The 20,498-nt window shown below is 48.8% G+C and overlaps 1 long non-coding RNA gene across 1 annotated transcript in view; it reads right to left on the bottom strand.

The window, feature by feature from the left end:
- LOC115069354 overlaps nt 1–10,245 on the bottom strand; it is a 32,622-nt gene extending 22,377 nt beyond the window's left edge. The window contains exon 1 of the long non-coding RNA XR_003848630.1: nt 10,163–10,245. This is a non-coding gene — a long non-coding RNA (uncharacterized LOC115069354). The remainder of the gene's footprint in view (nt 1–10,162) is intronic.
- Between the last annotated feature and the right edge of the window lie 10,253 nt (nt 10,246–20,498).

Below are 20,498 nucleotides of genomic sequence, written 5' to 3'. Positions count from 1 at the left end.
TCTAAGCTTCCAGTTCTCTCTTTTGATTTTATATTGGAGTGGCCAGATTGCTTTTGTCTTCAGGAGTTCCCACAGAGGCCCAAGTCAGATGAGGGTCAGATGTTTTCAGGCTTTCTCCTAAGGTCTGGATCCCTCCAGGAACGATTTTGGCCTCAGGAATTTGGGGGTTGGACTGGCCTGGGAGCCTGGCCCAGGAAAGATGCTGGTCTTGGTCGTGCCACCCAAAGATACAAAGGCAGATGGGGTGGGAAGAGGCCGCCTCCCAAGGGTTCCTGGGGACTGCACTGAGGAGCTGGGTTGGTCTGGATGCAAAGGATCAGGAAGAGGAAAGGTCAGTCCCCGTGTCCCAGGAAGAGGCTGGCAGGTGGTGCAGGTCCAGGGAAGCAGAGGGAGGTGAGGGTGGGGCCAGGCCCAGAAGCAGTGCTCCTGGGGCCCAGAGAAGGCACTCCATTGGTCTGGATGAAAAGGATCAGGAATTAGTATTGGTTCTCCAGGGTCTGGGGCCCCAAGGCAAGGAATGGGGCAGGGCTCAAACTCAGAGGAGAGAAGGGCGATGGAGGTGGGAGGGTGAATGAGGCTGGGGTAGTCAAGGAGCTGAGGGTGCGATGGACTTACCCAGGAGAGAAGCCTGTGGGTAGGAGAGAGGCCTGGGGCGGATCTTTCAGGCCAAGGGAAGCAGAGGGAGGTGAGGGTGGGGTCAGGCCCAGAAGCAGTGCTCCTGGGGCCCAGAGAAGGCAATCCATTGGTCTGGATGAAAAGGATCAGGAAGTAGTATTGATTCCCCAGGTGATCAGAGCCATTCTTATCAGAGGTATAAGAACCTATAGACGCTAGTCAGCTGAGGCTGAAGAATCACCTGTGATCAACAAGAGACTAGCACTGCTGAAGTGAAGTCTGTGCTTTACCGGGACAGTAGATGCTGCTCAGCTGGACTGGAAAATCAGCTGTAATTAATATGAGAGCAGCATCATTGAGGGACAATCTTCTGGGGTATATTTCCTTAGGCTCAGCACACTGAAGCTGTGGTCCAGGGAGAGTTAAGGCTCTCTCTCAAGCTGATAGTTGAAACTTGGCAACGTGTAAGAGTTGCCCACCTAGTATTGGTTTAGAAGGCATGAGGGATGCAAGATTGAGGGGGTCATGGAGAGTGGCTGAAGCCTGGCACCATGTGGCAGGGTCAGAGTCCCTGAAGAAAGGCCATTGGTGAAGATGCTACCTCAGTTGCAAAGAAGGGTATTGGAGATGACAAGTTCATGGGACATCAGCCAAGGATACTGGCAGGTGTAGACTGGAGTCAGCTTGAGCCTACAAGACAAGCTGTGTATACCACGGAGGGCAGAGCCAGAGAAGTGGGGCTACCCTACCCCTTTGGAGTCCAGAAGATCATGAATGAGTCTCAGATGTTGGACAGTGAGCTACAAGATTTGGATTTACACTGCTGGATTTTGGTTCTGTTTTGACCTGGTTGTTCCTATGCCCTGATTCTTCCCTTTTCGAATAAGAACTCTGTAGTTTGTTTTTATTTTATGGGAGCTCACAGAAGAGATCTAAAAAATTTTAAAGATGTTGACCTCTTCAGATGGAATTTTTATAGACTGGAACTTTTAAAGTTGTACTGTATTTTGTATTATAACACTAGTAGAACTTGGGGACAAGCAAAAAAGGAAAAGTTATAATTTAACAATGATGTGTTAGGTGCTGGAGAGATGGCTCAGTGGTTAAGAACATTGGTTGTTCTTGCAGAAGACCCGGGTTCAAATCCCAGCACCCACATGGCAGCTAACAACTGTCCGTAACTCCAGTCCCAGGGGATCTGACAGCCTCTTCTGATCTCTGCAGGCATTGCATGACATGGGTGCACTTACGTACATTCAGGCAATACATGGATACACATAAAATAAAAATAATAAATAAAATATTTATAAAATAAAAACAATGATGTGTATGTGTCAACATGACAAGGGGTGGGTTGTGCTGGTTAGTTTTTATTATCAATTTAACATAATCTAGAGTTACCTGGGAAGAGGGACTCTCAGTTGGAGAATGGGCTTAATTAGATTGACCTGTGGCCATTTCTGTGCAAGATTGTCTTGATTGATGACAGATGTGGGAAAGTCCGTCCCACTGTGGGCAGCATCATCCCTAGGGAGGAGGGTCTGGGCTGTATAAAAAAGCTAGCTGAGCTGGGGCATGGTGGCGTACGCCTGTAATCCCAGCACTCAAGAGGCAGAGGCAGGCAGATCTCTGTGAGTTCAAGGCCAGCCTAGTCTACATAGTGAGTAAGGCAGGCCTGGTCTACATAGTAAGTTCTAGGCCAACTGGGGCTACAGGGAGACCCTGTCTCAAAAAGACAAAATACAATAATAAATAAATAATAAATAAATAAATAAATAAATAAATAAATGGAACAAAATTAAAAATTTTGTGCAGCAGAGGGAACCATCAAGAAAATATTACACATTCAGGCATGGTGTCAGATGCCCATAATCCTAGCATTCAGGAGGTAGAGGCCCAATGAGGGTGGCCGCCTGCTGTAATCCCAGCACGACAGAGCAGAGGCAGGGCATCGTCAGAGCAAGCTGGCTGGCCTGACTAGCTAAATCAGGGAGCTCTGGCTTCAAGTGCAAGACTCTGCCTTGATATACAAAGTAGAAAGTTATGGAGGAAGACACCTGACCTCAATCTTTGGCCTCCAGATGTACCTGCATACATGTGTATGCCCATACATAAGTAAACACACACACACACACACACACACACACACACAAGCGCGCGCACCGCCCCCCCCAAGCAGGAACCAGAAGAAAAATGTAAGACAACTCAGAAAATGCTTGCAAAGTAGATCTGTGACAAGAGAGTTGTATCTAAGCTCGGAGTGGTGCGCAGGCCCATACTCCCAGCACTTGGGAGGCTGAGGCAGGAGGATGAAGACTTCAACTTCAAGGCCAATAGGGCTAAAGAGAGACACTGACATTTCTTCAAAGGAAATATAAAAATAGCTAATAAGCCGGGCGTGGTGGCACACGCCTTTAATCCCAGCACTTGGGAGGCAGAGGCAGGTGCATCTTTGTGCGTTCAAGGCCAGCCTGATCTATATAGTGAGTTCCAGGACAGCTGGGGCTACAGGGAGACCCTGTCTCAAAAAAGACACCAAAAAAAAAAAAAAAAATAGCTAATAAAGTTTTGAGATACAACTTAATGATAGAGTGCTCAGCTAGCATGTGGGAGTCCTGAGTTCAACCCCAGCATTACCAAAGCCAAACACACACAGATAGACAGACAGACAGACACACACACACACACACACATACACACAAAGACTAGTAAGCAAAAGTAGCATGAGTCAGCAGAGAAACACAAGTCAAACCATAATGGGATATTACTTCATATTCTACGGTGCTGTATTCCAAAAGACAGACAATAGTAAGTGTTGGCAAAAATGTGGAGAAATTAAAAGCCTCATCATTGGTGGGATTGTAAAATGGTACAGCTGCTTTGGATTTGGAAAACAATTAACAGAGGTTAAGCACAGAAGGTTAGCACTGAGTTACCATACAGCCCAGCAGCTCTATTCTAGGACTATATTCCAGAGAAATGAGAATATGTCCACCCAACAGTTTGCCCATGAACATTCACAGCAGCATTACTGATGATGTACAAGAAGTAGAAAAAAAATCCAAAAACTAAAGTTCCATGAACTGATGAACAGAAAAATAAAATGTGGCATATCTAAGTGACAGAATATCAAATATAATTTGGCCATGAAAAGGGATGAATTTTTTCTTTTCCTTTTTTTTTTCATCTTTTTGAGACAGGGTCTCCCTGTAGCCCCAGCTGTCCTGGAACTCACTATGTAGACCAGGCTGGCCTTGAACTCACAGAGGTCCGCCTGCCTCTGCCTCCTGAGTGCTGGGATTAAAGGTGTGTGCCATCATGCTCGGCTTCTCTTTTCCTTTTTAAATGTTTTGATTAATTTATTTACTTACTTATTGAGACAGGGTCTCCCTGTAGTCCCAGCTGACCTAGAGCTTCCTGAGCTCACTATGCAGACCAACCAGGCTGGCCTCAAACTCATAGAGATACACCTGTGTCTGCCCCTTGAGTGCTGGGATTAAAGCAGTGTACCATCAGGATTTTTTTTTTTTCACAAGTATCTTACTATGTAGGCCAGGCTGGCCTCGAACTCTAAATCCTCCTGCCTCAGCCTTTCGAGCACTGGAATAACAGGCACGTGCTCCTGTACTTGGCTCATAAATGAAGTTTTGACCCATGCTACATCATAGATGTAACTTGAAAAGAATCATATAAGAACTCAGTCACAAAACTGGTTCCTTTGGGTTTGTTTTGTTTTCAGTGATGGAACTTAAGGAGTGCAGGACTTTGAGTGTGAAAGGTAAGTACTCTACCTCTGATTTACACCCTGGCCCTGATTCCACTGAAATGAAATTAAAAAGGCAAGACAGGGAATTAGAGGTTCCCCAGGGCTGGAAGTGGAGCAGGGCAAGGCAGGAGGAGCCACCAGCAATGGCTCTGGGTTCTGAAGGTTGGGGTGGGGGTGAAATCTGCTGAAGTTACTGTGGTATTGGTTGAATATAAAAAATGTTTTGTACATTTTCAATAGATGATTCATTATGCTATGTGAATTATATCTCATTAAATTGTTTTTTGTTTTGTTTGTTTTTTGTCTTTTTGAGACAGGGTTTCCTGCAGCCACAGCTGGCCTGGATTCACTATGGAGACCAGGCTGGCCTTGAAGTAATAGAGATCTACCTGCCTCTGCTTCCCAAGTGCTGGGATTAAAGGTATGTGCCACTACACCAGGCCCATTAAGTTGATTTTAAATTAATTAATTAATTAATCTTTCTTTTATCTATATGAGTGTGTTGCCTGCATGTATGTGAGTACACCACATGCATACAATGCCCATGGAGCTAGAAGAGGGCACTGGATTTCCTGGAACTGGAGTTACAAATGGTTGTTAGCCACCATGTGGGTGCTGGGATTCGAACCCAGATGCTCTACAAGAGCAGCCAGTGCTCTTAGCTGCTGAGCCATCTCTCCAGCCCCAAGTTTTGTTTTGTTTTGTTTGTTTGTTTGTTTGTTTGTTTGTTGCAGGGTCTTATGTAGCTCAGGCTGGCCCTGAGCTCCTGATCCCGACTCTACCTCAAGTGCTGAGATTACAGGCATGTGTCACCATGCCTGGCTAAACTTGTTTTGTAGTGCTGAGAATTGATCTTAGGGCCTCACACATGCTAGACAAGAGCTATATTCCAATACCATCCTCTCTCTCTCTCTCTCTCTCTCTCTCTCTCATTCTTGCTCTCGCTCTATGTATGTGTGTTATATAGACAATGTGTATGAATGCAGGCACATGTGGCCATGATGCATGTATGGAGGTCAGGGGATGACCTCTGGTGTAGATCTTTGCCTTCCACCCTGCTGAAGACAGGGTCTCTGTTATTTTCTGCTGTTCACACCGGGTAGCTGGCCCACAAGCTCCCAGAGATTTCCCCATGCCTGCCTCCCATCTTCCTGGAGGGGTGCTGGGATTAGACAATTGTATTCCTGCGTCTGGCTTTTATGTGGGTTCTAGGGAGTCAAACTCATGATTGTGGGTCAAAAGCTTTTACCCACTGAGTCATCTCCTCAGCTCCTAAACTGTTATTTTTTAAAAATATTTCTTTTTAAAAATATTTTATTTTTGTGTATGAGTGTACTGCCTGCATATATGTGTGCATCCCTGTTGTGCAATGCCCATGGTTGTCCACTGTCATGTGGGTGCAAGAACGGCCAGTGCTCTTAACTGCTGAGCCATCTCTCAAGCCCAATGACTGTTATTGTCAAAGAGCGATGATACAGGGTGAGGTGGCATGCCCTTGCAAAATCTGCACTTGATGCAGAAGAGGATCAATGCATGTTCCTGGTCAGCCTGGTCTATATAGTGAATTCCAGTCCAGCCAGTTACAGTGATGTCCTGCCTCAAGAAACCGGAAGCAAACAACAACAAAAGGGCAGTTAAGCCAGGTCACTGGTGACCTCAAAGCCACACTGGGGCTGGCGGGAAGTGGCAGACAGACAAGAGAAAGATAAACAGACACAGGTCTGGAGGCTCTGCTGGCAGCGTTGAGAAGGGGAAGTAGGGCTGGGGCTGTGTATTCTGCTAGCCCTGAGACACCATGATGGTTCTCAGCCTGCCTCACCAGTCTTTTCTCCAGACACTGGCCAGACTGGCTGACACTCATCTGGCCACTAAAATGTGCCCACCCAGAAAGGCTTCCCACACTGGCTCTACCTTGGAGACCTTCCTGGGGATGCCCATTCCACTGACCACTCTCATCTAAATACCCTCCTGCCACATGCAACGTAGCCATATTTATGGTTTCCACAAGCAACTTGCAAGTTTGGGAAATTGGGGGGTGGGAGACCACATTACTTCCCCAGCCAGTGAGGGAAGGGGACCCAGCAGGGTTGCAGGACATTTGCCTTGCATCCCTTTATGTATTTCCTTACTATGACAAAATACCTGACAAAATCAACCTAAGGGAGGACAGGTTTGTTCTGGTTCACAGTTTGAGGGGATACGGTCCATCATGCAGGGAGGGTGAGGCAGCTGGTCACATTGCATTCAGAGTCAGGAGGCAGAAAGAGATGCACACTGGTACTACCTTTGATTTCTCCCTCTCCACTCTATTGGGTCCAAGACCTTAACCCATGACATAGTATGGCCCACATTCAGGATAGGTCTTCCCTTCCTCAGTTAAATCTTTCTGGAAACTGCCTCAAAGACATACCAAGGGTATATCTCCTAGGTGATTTCAAATCCAGTCAAATTGACTGTGAAAACTGACGAGCACACCCCACACCCACACCCACTTTGGTCCCTACCTGCCAAAGCAGCAATTCCACAGCCCTTTGCCTAGTGCTTTGGAGATTTTCAGGAGCACTAAGGGATATGTGTTCCAGTCATGCTCCTGTCTCCATCTTCTTTCCCTCTTCTGACCATCTTCTGCTTCCCAGTAGGTGCAGGATCTACTGGGTCAGTTCATTATGTCAAATGGATCCGCTAGCAATGCAGCTTGGGATCTATTCCCTATCAACATGGGGAGGCCAAAGCTCATTTTCAGAGGACAACTTTGTTCCCGTGCTCATGTAGCCTTGTGGGGCTTAGCCTGGGCTATGTCCTCATAGAAGAACACGCCCTACTCAGCCTCCAGCCATGACCCCTGCCATGATCTACAACCTCTGATTTGTATCTAGTCTGCACAGGCTACCAATTCCCCAACTACAACCAGGAAAGTGATGCTTAATTGGGGACCTGATCTGGGGAGGAGATTGACGGGGGTCTAGGACCCAAAACTTTTCCAAGTCTGCAAAACTCACTGATTGACTGAATGACTGATTTCTGAGACAGGCTCAGTTTAGCCTGGAGTGTGCTATATAGCCAAGGCTGATCCAGAACTCCTGATCCTCCTGCTTCCACTTCCCAAGTGCTGGGATCACAGGCATGCGTTACCATGTCCACCTACCTGTGAACAAAAGCTCCCAGATAAAACCCTGCATCTTCAACTGAACCTCCTGCAAGGCTGATTAACTGATTAGAACTTCAGTGATTGTGAAGTTTGGAATGTTACAGGTCCAGAGCATAATTATAATTTATCTTGGGCTATCTTTAGCCCTCTAAATAACCATTCCTTGCCCACCTCTGTGTCTGACTTAACATCCTGTGACTAACAGATAAAAATCTTTTGGAATGTATTAACTTAGCAGACCACCAGCTTCCACCAACCCAAGGGCTTAGAAGCCTGTCAGATAGCATCTAAGGCCTAGAGCAGAATTCTCCCCACTTTGCTATAACTTGCCTCTCTGTTGTCTCCACCAATGTATTTGAAAAGCGCCTTGACTTATGGCCTTCTTTCTTCTGCGACCTTAACAATTTCATGAAACTGTTACCACGTTGGAACATGGACTTTTGGGTAACCTGAATCTGTGTTCCTGGGCCATTGCCACTCATTTTTGGCTCCAGAATAAACTCTTATCCTCTCTGAGGTGAGTGAGAGTTGCTCTTTTGAATTGACACACCAAACTCATTCATTTCGAATTCTGTCACAGCCACCAGCCACCATCCCTTGGAGGAAAACCCCATCTTCCTAATGCCCAAGTATGCCCACTCCTTCCATCTGGGCCAGAGCCAGCAAGTGAGAAATAGTTACAAATTCTTGGGGCTCAAAGTTTTCAGAAGGGCTCAACTTCTGAGGGGTTAAAGTGGGAGGGGCCTTCTATCCCATTTGTCTTTCTCCAGGAGAACACAGATGCACTAAAATAAAGGCAGTGAGTGAATGGTATTAGGTCTGTTGTTTTGTTTTTTGAGACAGTCTCTAGCCTGGGCTGGCCTTGAACTCCCCACATAGCCAAGGATGACCTTGAACTTCTAATCCTCCAGCTCCTACCTCCCAAAAGCTGAAATTACAGGCCTGTGCCACCACACCAGGTTAAGGTGATGCTTGATGAAACCCAGGGGGCCTTCTGCGTGCTAGGTAAGCACTCTACCAACTGAGCTACATCCCCAGCAGATGTCAAGTCTGTTAAGTGCTTCGCAGTTATATTTGTCTACAGGATTCCCAGGCACTCAGGAGCATGTGTTGGAAATGCTCACCCCCACAGTAAAGTCCTGCCCCTGGCACTTGATCCCTTGGTCACCCTCTCCTCTCCTGATAAAAGATTCCACTGCAGCCTCCACCTGCTGGGGTACCTGCAGCCTCTACCTGTTGGGGTACCGTTATCTCTAAGTAACTCCCAGGAACCCCCCCTCCCCTGTGTTTTTCACACAGCCTCCTGTAGCTTGAGTCTCCCGGAATGTCTGCCCTTCCCCAGCCCTCTCTTCAGAGCGTTTCTGTGAGTTGCCCTGTGAGGCCATGGCACCACAGACCACATTTGGCAAGATTTTAAAGGGGGCAGGGCTTGTTTGAGGGGCTTGCTCAGAATGAGACTGTAGGTCAGCTTCCCCATCTGCCAAGGACTGCCTGGGGGTGGGGGGAAAGAACAGGGGACAGGACTGAAGGTGGAGTTGGGGGCCGAGCAATAACCCAGCACAGGAGTCTCCGGGGACTGAGTCTGACCGTGTCCCTGAGCTCTACACTGGATGAAGGAAAGATGGAAAATGGCCCATAGAGACGCCCCTCCCACCTCACCGTCCCTGCCATGCCCAGTCTGGGACACATTCCCCAGGAGGGAACTGGCCATTTCCCAAGACTCAGGCACATCCTGGCTGGAGCTGGCAGAGGGCCGGGCACCCGCGGGCAGCCGGGCGGGGCGGGGTGTCCTGGAGAGCGGTGGAGGGCCTCACACCCAGGCTGGGCCAGGACACCCCGTCCTTGGCCGAGGCCCAAACCGGCTCTGTTTACAGAATCTGTCAGCCTGGTTCCCCTCCCCCACCCACCACTTCCCCTGGAGTCCTGGGGGCTGGGAAGGGACAGGCGGAGCCAGAGGGAGCCAGGCAGCCGCCTCCCCCCAACCCCCAACCCTGGACACCGTCTGCCTCCAGCACGCATTCTTCTGGCTTCGTCTTCCAAGCGTAGGGTGGCATTTCCAACTCTGGGGCAGGTGCATTTCCAGGGGGATGTGTAGAAAGAGCGCTTGCCCCAGAGGGAAGCTGAGTTAAGCGTTGCAAAGATAGGCTCTGTGCCCAGCGGTACCCGGGAGATTCCCAGGGGCCTCCGGGAATTCTCCAGAGAGCCGGGAATCAGGCTCCCTCTTTCCTCGGCGCCCCAAACCCGTGGGAGCATTTCCAGAACTATTGGAGGCACCTGGTGCAAGTTGGGTGTAGCCCGGAGGATAGGCCGGGGACTTTCAGGATTAGCGAGGTCCTGAGATAAGGCCAACCGGGTAGCGGGCCGTAGTGACTCAGCTCGCGCTGGCCGCCAGGAAGCTCCGAGGAGGAGAGGTGGCCGGGGCGGAGAGGGGCGTGGAGGGAGACGCCCCGCCCCTGCTCCGGGAAGGCCGGCCCACCACCCCCTGCTTCCCAGATGGGCCGCATTTCCCTTGGGTTTTCCCATCTGTATCAAGTACTAGGAAAGGCTGGCACTTGTTCACTACGCGCTAAGCAAAAACTTCACAAGTATTTTGATTACAGGCACCCACTGTCTACAGGAGGTACCGCTCTTACCTCCCTTTAGAGACAGGGAAACTCAAGCTAGTGCCTGTGTGGTCTGGGCTGCAGCTTCCAAACATCCAAAACTCCTCCTGACCCGTCTCTGTCCTGGATCCAGGTGCTTATGAGTGACCTCACTATTTTCTTCCTTGGCAAAACCAGGAACCCGGGCAACCCCTGACCCGGGGCGAACTTAGTACAAATATTTATTATTCCCAAGACCAGTGGCGTTACCTAAACATTTGCTGACTGTCCAACCTGGTGACTAAAGTGCTCTAGGCCCGAGTTTTCTCTTAACTCCTTCTCTGAAGGAATCTCCTGAGTGCTAGACTGGGTGCCCTAGATGCATTACCTCTGTACTGCCCAGCTCTGCCTTGCTCACAAATTAGCAGCAAGCCCATGGCACTCTGTTGTCACTGGCTGATCCCTGATCCTGTGGGGTCAAGGCCAGTAGCAGTGTCACAGAAAGGCTGGTAGTCCATACCTTTAATCCCAGCACTGGGGAGCAAAGGGGAGGCAGAGGTGGAGCACAGTGAGTTAAAGGACAGCCTGGTCTACATAGTTCAAGGTCAGCCAGGACTATGCAGTGAGACCTTGTCTTAAAAAATGAAAAAAGAAAGGGAGGAAAGAAACTCAATCTGAGTCCCAAGGGCTGGAGACTGGTGCCAAGGAGCAAGAAGCAAAGGGGAGTGCCCTGTGATAGTGACCCAAAGAAGGGGGAATAAGATGACCTTTGAGCCGGTCAGTGCTATGAGCCAGTGTCTGAGTGAAACTACTTCCAACAGCTGCAGGAATGGAAATTTTCCCAGACTCTCCCACTTCCTTCCTCTTTGACCTCTTTCTGCTGAGTCCTGTGATCTCAACTTCTGGAGGCTCAAAGAACAGTAGGAAGAAGATTGGCATGTCCCTGCCTCCGTGTGCCCCTCTGTCTCAATGACCCGTGTGTGGGGATCTGTGAGGCTCTGACTCAATGGGAAAATCAGAGGAAAGGAAGGAAGAGGAAATCTTAAGATGGGACCCTGCTCTGTGGTTTAGGTTCACAGGTCCCCAGTCTAGGTTCAAAGGACTTACCAGAAAGCTGTGACCGTAGGTTAAAAAAAAAAAAAAAAAATCACTTCATCCTCCAGGGACTCTGCAAAAAGAAAGCATTAACGTACCAAGCATCTTTCCTGGGAAGACTATTGGTTGCAGCATTGAGTGACATCTGTGAGTTCCAAGTATGATGAGGGCTGGTCCCTGGCTGGGTGGCCCAGCTCTGCAGCAGACATCATTCTTCCTGATTCTTTCTGAAGGAAGCATGTCCCCAAGGCAAGTTTGAGTAGAAGAGGAGGGAGAGAAGAAGGAACCTGAGCAGAGCATGAATGAATGGGTTTCCTGCCCTGGGAAGGGCTGAGGGAGCTTGTGTTCAAAGGTACTAAGTCCTGCTTCTGTGTTCAAGGCATGGCCCATACATGGTCCATGTATGTTGCCCATACATCGTCATATTCAGTTCTATCTGTAAGGCAGGTACTGCTATGACCTCCATTTGACAGATGCCAGCACTGGAGTTCAGTGACTTGGAAACAGCCAGTTTGGATGATTCTGGAACCCTGTTCTACTCAGACCTTTGTTTAGACCCCTGACCCGACATCCCCTTTCCCTACAGTTGTCTTAGAGGCTAGTGCCCAATGGTCACATTGGTCTGCTCTGTCCTCTAAGATCCCTGCTTGTCTAGCACCCTTCTTCTCCCTCTTTCAGCTGCACTTGACCAGCCAGAGTGGCTCTGGCCAACCAAGACAGGCTGGTATCATAGCTCTGCTGGACCTCAGACTGAGAGAGACCAGAGTTGCCAAGTACCTGGGTGGAGGCTCCAAATGATAGGAGATCAAGAACATGTGGAGTGAGGGACCTGGCACAGAAAAGAAGACTCCCCCCCCCAGTTAATTAAGATGGGTGCTCAGGCACCTGTGACCCACAGATGGATCTGGTTCCTTAAGGCTGAAGAAGGTTTTAGAGCTGGAAAGCTGAGGCTACTCCAAGTATTAGAAGATACTAGAAAACCCAAGGTCTTCTCTAAGTCTTTCCACATCCGTTACAGTCGTGATGTGGCCTTAGACATTGCCTGGTTGATATAACACATACCTCCTCGTTGTGGACCCTTCAGTTCAGTGGACTGATCCACTGGTTGTCCGGGGGATGGGGGGTGTCCCCTTGGTTAGAAGCCTTGTCATCTGTCACATCCATTCCTTCTTTTCTTTCCTTTCCTTTTTTTCTTTTTAACAGTTTCATGGATCCCAGGCTGGCCTCAAACTCACTACCGATGAGGATAAACTTGAATATCTGATCCTCGTGCTTCCACTTCCCGAGTGCTAGAATGACAACCACAAACCACTGTGCCTGGTTTATGCTGGAGATCAAACCCAAGGTTTTGAGCATGCCAGGGAAACACTATACCAACTGAGCTACAGCCTTGACTCCTGGTTTTGTTTTTTTGAGACTAGGTCCCCCTATGCATCCCAGGCTGGCCTTGAACTCTGATCCTCCTGCCTCAGCTTCCTAGTGCTGGGATTACAGGCGTGCACCACCATACCCAGCATCACTTTGTCTTTCTTTGGAAACAAATCACTCCTGACTTCAAAGCCTCATAATTCCCCCCAAAGAGCAATCTTGAGAATGTCAAGGGGAAATTATTGAATTATCCCAGTTGGCAGAGAAACTTAATTTATAGTGAAGCATTTCTCCTGAAGTTTTAATAGATTTTTTTCCCCTCCGATGGATTTTAATGCTCAATTGTTTCTTGAGCTTGGAAATTTCGTTTGAAGCACTAACATCACTTCTCTTTCTTGATTTATTACCAGTTCCTGGCTTCTGAGTCTGATAGGCAATCCAACAACCTATTTTCCTTTAAACATGAGAAGACTTCACTCTCTGGTTAGTCTGCCTGTCCAAACACATGTTGGCACTGCCATCTCATTAAAGCCTAGGAAGCTGGCCTTCCTTGTCTGGATCCCAGGGGAGTTCCCCTCCTTGAGAATTTTGCTGGCGCTGAACCTCAAGGCCCTTTCTGCAAGGATGCAGCTGGCCAATGGTGAGCTTAAGGGACAGACACACAGCTAACCCACTACCCTCCTCTCGAACCACTCCCTTCCTCCCAGATGATCAACAGGCCTCGTGTAAAGGAAGGTAATTGGGTGTCACATGAGCTAGACAGCTCAGCCTCCCATTAGCAAAGGGACATTTGTGTTGACATCTTTGCCTGGACTCTGGTCCCATGAAGTGGAACCATGTGGGCACAGCACATGGGATAGCAGGGTAAAGGTGCTATCTGGAGGTCTCCATTTAAGAGGCAGGGTCCCAGGCTGGAGAGATCACTCAGTGGTTAAGAGCACTGGCTGCTTTTTCAGAGGACCCAGGTTCGATTCCCAGTACCCACATAGTAGCTAACAACCATCCGTATCTCTAGTTCCAGGGGATCAAGGGTACTGCACAACACAGGTGCACTTACTTACATGCAGGCATAATACTCATACACATAAAATAAAAATAACAAGAATAAAAAATAAAAAAAGTGGAAGTATTTGGGAATAAAATAGACTTCTTTAGAGCTCTTAGGATAATGATACCATTTACAGAAGCAGCAATTGAGGCTCTGAGAGGGGAGTGGAAGCTCACAAGACTTTGGCACGGGGCTGAAGGGATGCAGACCCAGCTGCTTGAGTCTTTGGGGGCGTTTCTCAGTGCATGGGAAGTTCTCCCAGGCCCTGGCTAGCCTGACCCTGCAGGGCCCAGCTCCATGGGGAGAAATGGGGTCTCTCGGGCTCCCGAGGAGGCTGCCTGGCACTCAGCGACTGCAGGGCTTTGGGAACTCTTTCCTAAAGATCTCTTGTTTTCTCCTGCTTCCTCTTTGTTATCTACCTGGTGCTAGGAGTTCAACCCAGGACCTCATGCACATGATGTAAGCTTTCTACCCACTGATCTACTCTGCCCTATAGCTTGCTTTTGTTTTTGTTTTTTTGAGACAGGGTCTCCCTGTAGCCCCAGCTGGCCTGGAATTCATTATGTCAACCAGGCTGGCCTCGACCTCAAAGAGATCTGCCTGCCTCTGCCCCTAGAGCACTGGGATTAAAGGCGTGTGCCACCATGCCCAACTTTTTTTTTGGAAAGACAAGGTCACATGTAGCCCAGGCTGGCCTCAAACTTGCTATGTAGGGAAGGATGACCTTGAGCTGTTGTTCCTCCTGTCTCTACTTCCCACATGCTAGAATCATACTTGCATACCACCAGGCCCAGTTTCTTTGGGGTTTCTGATCATCTCTGAATTCCTGGCCACATCCATCCACATATGCAGAGCCCTTGGTGATTTAGGCCTCTTTCTCCCCGGAGATCCTGGCTACGGTGCCAGGGGAGGAATCACCTGGTTGGAGAAGGGAGCAGTGGACAAAAGCCAGGGGAGAGGAGCATATGTGATTCTAGTAGCTTCTTCCTTCAGCACTACGCCTTTCCCAGCCCTCTTTGTTGCTTGACCCCAATACTCAGGGAACTTGGGTTTCCTGTCATATGGCAGTACAAGGGACAAAGAGGAAAATAGCCAGACTCTAGCTGGGGATGTGGCTCAGTTGGGAGAGTGCCTATCTAACATGCGCAAAGCCCTGGCTTCATTCCTAGCACTGCATAAACCACGTATGAGGGTGCGTGGATGTGATACCAGTAACCAAGAGGTGGAGGCAGGAGGAAGTTCAAGGTCAGGGTCAATAAATGGCTCAGTGGGTAAGGGCGCTTGCTACCAAGCCTGAAGACCTGAGTTGGATCTCTAGGCCCCACACAGTAGAAGGAGAGACTTGACTCCTGAAGGCTGTCCTCTGATCTTCACAAATACTTCTAGACTTGTGGACATACCCCCACCCCAAGTATTAAATAAATGAAATTAAAAAAATTGAAGGGGCTAGAGAGATGGCTCAGTGGTTAAGAACACTGGTTGCCAGGTTCCCAGAACACACATAGTGGCTAACAACCATCAGTAACTCCAGTTCCAGAGCATTTGATGCCCTCTTCTGGCTTCCATGGGCATTGCACACATGTGGTGCACTTACATACATGCAGGCAAAACACTTGTAAAGTCAAAACAAATAAACAGATAAATTTAAATTTTTTAAAATTTGAGGTCATGTTTGACTACACCATGAGTTTAAAGTCAGCCTGGTATACAAGAGACCCTGTCTGAAAAAAAAAAAGGCCACACCTCTTGGAAGTCTCAAGTGATCTTGGCCAGAGTCCCTGTTGTATGTTGGGGTGGAGAAGCAGCATCCCTTTGGAGCTAGGGGACAAGATCCATGGACGGCAGGGGCCTGTGTTTGCCTTGCAGGGATGGGCTTGTCTGTCCCCCTCTGTGTCCGTGCCGAAGGATGGAAGGAGGGGAGAGGGCAGTTGATCGGTTGCCCTGTTGCCTCACCCTCAAGAGTCTGCTGCCTCTGCCAGTGGCTGAGGATAAAGATGAAACAGACTAAGTGGTTTGGGCCACTGGAGCCATCTTGAAATCTCATGACAGGGATGGATGTGGCTTCTGGGGAGCATACTATGGCTGGATCCTCTCCAGATGGCCTCACCTGGTTGCCCTCCACTTCTCTCTTCTCTCTTTTAAGCTTTGTTCCAATGAACCACCTCAGTGGTCATGGCTTCTTCATACGGCCAGGCCCAGCCCACTGTCTGAATGGGTACTGGGTACTTTGGAAAGCCCCTCCCACCCCATCTGGAAGAGATTCAGAAGCTTAGTTGGGAGGTAAAGGTTTAGGGGACTTCACAGGGCTGCAGAGTAGAGGTCCAGAGTAGGAGATTCTATATGAATAAGGCAAGTAAGGCCTGGAGCTGAAGACCCCAGCACTTACTATAAAAAAGCCATGCCCCAGCACTTGGAGCAGAACAGGGCAGGGCCCATGGGGAGAGACTTGCCGATCACATGACCCATTCTCTAGAGGCCTTCTCTCAAGGCTATCAAAGACACACTGATCAGGAAGGAGAGGCAGTGACTCCCTGATGAACCCACCCTGTTCCTCTAGACTCATTAGTCACAAAAATGCCACCATTGCTGGGCTGCCTTCCCAGCCTCCCTGTACCCAGCAGCTGGAACCCTGGCCACCTGATTGCCCACACTCCCTGGCAGACAGTGGCTGTACCACGTATGGCTGTGGGCCAGGTCCAGGAAAGCCAAGTGCACAGGGCATGGAGGTTTCTGGCTTTTTGAAGTAAGTGAAGAAGGGAACTTGAACAGGCTGGCCATCAGATCCTATTTCCTGGGAATGAGGGAGCTCATGAGAAGCCAAGACTGGGAAATTTCCTAAGGGGTGCTGAGGAACAGACTTCTGGGACAGGGACCAACAAAGTACCAATTGGTGGTTTCCAGAAGGGCAAGATGGGGGTCAGGAACCAGGAAACCACTGATAGGACCCCAAGTACATGGAAAGGCAATCTTGGGGAGTAGGGATGTGACTCAGTTGGTAGAGTGCTTGCTTAGCACATATGTAACCCTGGACTTGATCCTCAGTACTGCATAAACCTGGCATGGTGGCACTCACCTTTAAACCCAGTCCTTAGGAAGTAGAGACAGGAAGACCTGAAGTTCAAGGGCATCCTTGACTACATAGCAAGTTTGATGTCAGTATGGGATACATAAAGCCCTGCCTTAAAAGCAACAACAAAGGGCTGGAGAGATGTCTCAGCAGTTAAGAGCACTGGCTGCTCTTGAAGAGGGCCTGGGTTTGAGTTCCAGCACCAACATAGTGGCTAACAACTGCCTATAACTCCAGTTCCAGGAGAATCCAACACCCTCTACCAACTTTGGCAGGCATTGCACAACAGGGATGCAATACATACATGCAGGTAATACACTGATATACATAAAATAAAATTAATAAATGAAATATTTAAAAAACAACAGAAACAAACAACAACCCAACCAATCTCAGCTAGAGGGGCAAGTCCCCTTGGCAAGAAATGGGGGGTGGTATTTAGCCCATTGGTCAACCTCAAGTCTCCCACCTGCAGCTTGGAATGATGAAGGCTAGGATAACACAGGTTCAGAAGCCCTGCGGCACCACAGCTCCTGCTGACCCAGCTATTCTGATTGTCTGCAGGGCTTGGGTCTCTTGCCAGGGTTTCTGAAACTTTGCTCTGGGGTGAGTAATTTCCTAGGGTTGGTATCTGGCATCAGGATCAGAGGCTCTGCTCTTCACCTCCCACCCCTGAAAGAATCATGAGGAAGAACCTATTGTGGGGGCTTAGGGGAGGCTTCTGATGTGAGAGCAGGCTCCAGAGGCGGGATGGAGGGCGTGTGTGGACCTGAAGCACCCAGGGCAGGAGGCTTCTGTGCCGGCTCCTCCAGCCCACGCACCCCGAATCTGAGTCTGTTGGGCACCAGAGGTTGGCTTGATTGATAGAGGTCATGCAAGAAGTATGCCTGCCATCCAAGGCCCTTGGCCCTCACCCATTCCTCATCCCATGGTTTCTCAGCACTGGGCAGACTCAGCAAGGTCAGTATACAACAGATGCAGCTCAAATTACAGCCGGAAGTTTTCCCCAAAGAACTTCCTTTTTCCTTTTTTATTTTGTTTTGTTTTTAAGACAGAGTCTCAGTAGCCCAGGCTGGCCTCAAACTCCCTAGGTAGCCATGGATGACCTTGAACTTCTGATCCTCCCACCTTCAGTTCTGGAGTGCTGGCATTACAGACATGGACCACCATGCCCAATTTATGCAGTGCTGGAGCTCAAGCCCCAGGACTTCATTCTGGGCAAGCAGTCTACTCCCTGCCCTTAAAGAACGTTCTGACCATAATGGACAACCATGTAGAGATGGGGAAAGTGGAGAGAATGACCCGATCTTCAGAACCTGGAATTATTCCCCCTTCTCCTGTTCTACTGGGCATGTCTCAGGAACTACCCTCACCATGCACTCAAGCTCCCTGTACAGCAAGGACCTCGGTCCATGGCCAGTCCAGCCCCAGCCCCCACCCCCCAGACCCTGAATCTGTCTGAGCTGCGACTTCCCCTTCCCCTGGCTCTGTCACAGCTTCTTTACTGTCTGCCTGCTCCTACCCATGTCAGCACTGTGCCTTGGTCACCTGACAGCCAGAGTGAGCCTCTCCAAACAAATCTGATGGTCTCTCCCCTGCTGGAAACCTTGGGCAGCTGTGGTCTCCTTCGGGTAAGGGTCCTGCCCCTCTGGCTTAGGCGTTTGCCTGCCATTTCAGACACTGCAGCAGAAACCTCGTTCTCTGTGCCCCTAGATTCTTTAAAAACGTTTTTTTGTTTATTTATTTTATGCATATGAGTGTTTTATCTGCATGTAAGTGCACCTGTGCATGTGGAGGCCAGAAGAGCATGTTGGATACCCCAGAACTAGAGTTAGGGATGGTTGTCAACTGCCATGTGGGTGCTGGGAACCAAATCCAGATCCTTTGGAAGAGCAGTCAGTGTTCTTAACTACTGAACCATTTCTCCAACCACTTCCTAGATTCTTTAAAAAATCATTTTAGGGGCTGGAGAGATGACTAAGCAGTTAAGAGCACTGACAACACTTGTAGAGGACCAGGGCCTAATTCCCAGCACCCACATGATAGCCAACAACCATCTTAACTCCAGTACCAACACCCTCTTCTTAACTCTGAGAGCATTGCTGACACAGGTGCACTTACATGCATGCAGACAATATACTCATACACATAAAAAAGTAAAAAGAGGGGTGGGCAGCCACTTTGTGAATTAATTTTTAAAATTATTTTTATTTTATGTGTATGAGTGTATTGCCTGCATGTATGTGAGTGCACCTGTGTTGTGCATGCAGCAGAGGTCAGAAGAGGGCTTCGGATTCCCCTGGAACTGGAGTTAAGGACAGTTCGTAGCTGCCATGTGGGTGCTGGGGATCGGACCTGGGTCCTCTGCAAGAGCGGTCAGTGCTCTTAACTGCTGAGTCATCTCTCCAGCTGCCCAAAAAATATTTTTTAAAACATTAAAATTGTTTTATTATAGAGACAGAACAAGTATGCACTTGCTGTGATGTGTGTATGGAGGACAAATTTGGGAGTTGGTTCTCTCCTTTCACTGTGGGTTCTGGTGATCACACTTGGGTCATCAAGCATGTGTGGCAAGCACTTTTACCCACTGAACCATCTCAGCACCAACCCCTACCTTCTTTACTGGGACTTTCACATCTCCTTGCTCTTGACTGTCACTCATTCTCTAAGATTTGGAAGACAGGACTGGCATGGTGGCACATGCTTTTAGTCCCAGCGCTTGGGAGGCAAAACAGTCAAATTTCCCTGTAGCCCCAGCTGTCCTGGAACTCACTATGTAGACCAGGCTGGCCTTGATCTTATGGAAATCTGCCTGCCTCTGCCTCCTGAGTGTTGGAATTAAAGGCACTACCATGCCAGGCTTCACATTTCTATTAAAAAAAAAAAAAAAGATTTAGGTTAGCCGGGCGTGGTGGCGCACACCTGTAGTCCCAGCCCTTGAGAGGCAGAGGCAGGCAGATCTCTGTGAGTTCAAGGCCAGCCTGGTCTACATAGTGAGTTCCAAGACACCTGGGGCTACAGGGAGACCCTGCTTCAAAAAGACAAAAAAAAAAAAAAAGATTTATGTATGTATGTATGTATGTATGTATGTATGTATGTATGTATGTGTGACTGTGTGTGAGTGACTATGCTTACTTGTAGGAGACCATGTTGGGTGCCCCCCTCTACGACTCTTCATCTGTTCTTCTGAGGTAAGGTCTCTCTCTGAACCAGGGTCCAAGTTTTTTCAGCTAGACTGGAATCCACTAAGTCCTGGTGATCCTCTTGTCTCCAGCCCCTTGGAGCTGGGGTTATAGGCATGGATGAGACAGCTTGTTACACGGGTGCTGGGACCCAAACTCTGGTCCTCATAATTACACAGTATGTGCTCTTAACTGCTGAGCTCTCTCCAGCCCCTTATATTTCTTTACTCACTAGTCTTCCCATGAGGCTAATAGTCACCATCAAGACAATATAGAGAGCTGGGTACATAGCTCAGTTGGTAGAATAATTACTTAGCCTGCATGAAGCCCTAGGTTTGATCTCCAGCACCACATAAAATCAGGAATGGAACCAGGCATGGTGGCGCACACCTTTAATTCCAGCACTCAGGAGGCAGAGGCAGGCAGATCTCTGTGAGATCAAGGCCAGTCTGGTCTACACAGTGAGTTCCAGGCCAGCTGGGGGTACAGGAAGTCCCTGTCCAAACAAACAAACAAACAAACAAAGCATGGGGTTGTAGAGATGGCTCAGTGGTGAGGAGCACTTGCTGCTCATATAGACGACCGCAGTTCAGTTCCCAGCACCTACATCAGGCAGGCTCATGACTT

Source organism: Nannospalax galili, unplaced genomic scaffold (assembly GCF_000622305.1).
Source record: "Nannospalax galili isolate Female #2095 unplaced genomic scaffold, S.galili_v1.0 scaffold970, whole genome shotgun sequence".
NCBI classification, from domain to species: Eukaryota; Metazoa; Chordata; class Mammalia; order Rodentia; family Spalacidae; genus Nannospalax; species Nannospalax galili.
The sequence above is the reverse complement of the archived record's forward strand: the minus strand, read 5'-3'. Positions and strand labels throughout refer to the sequence as shown.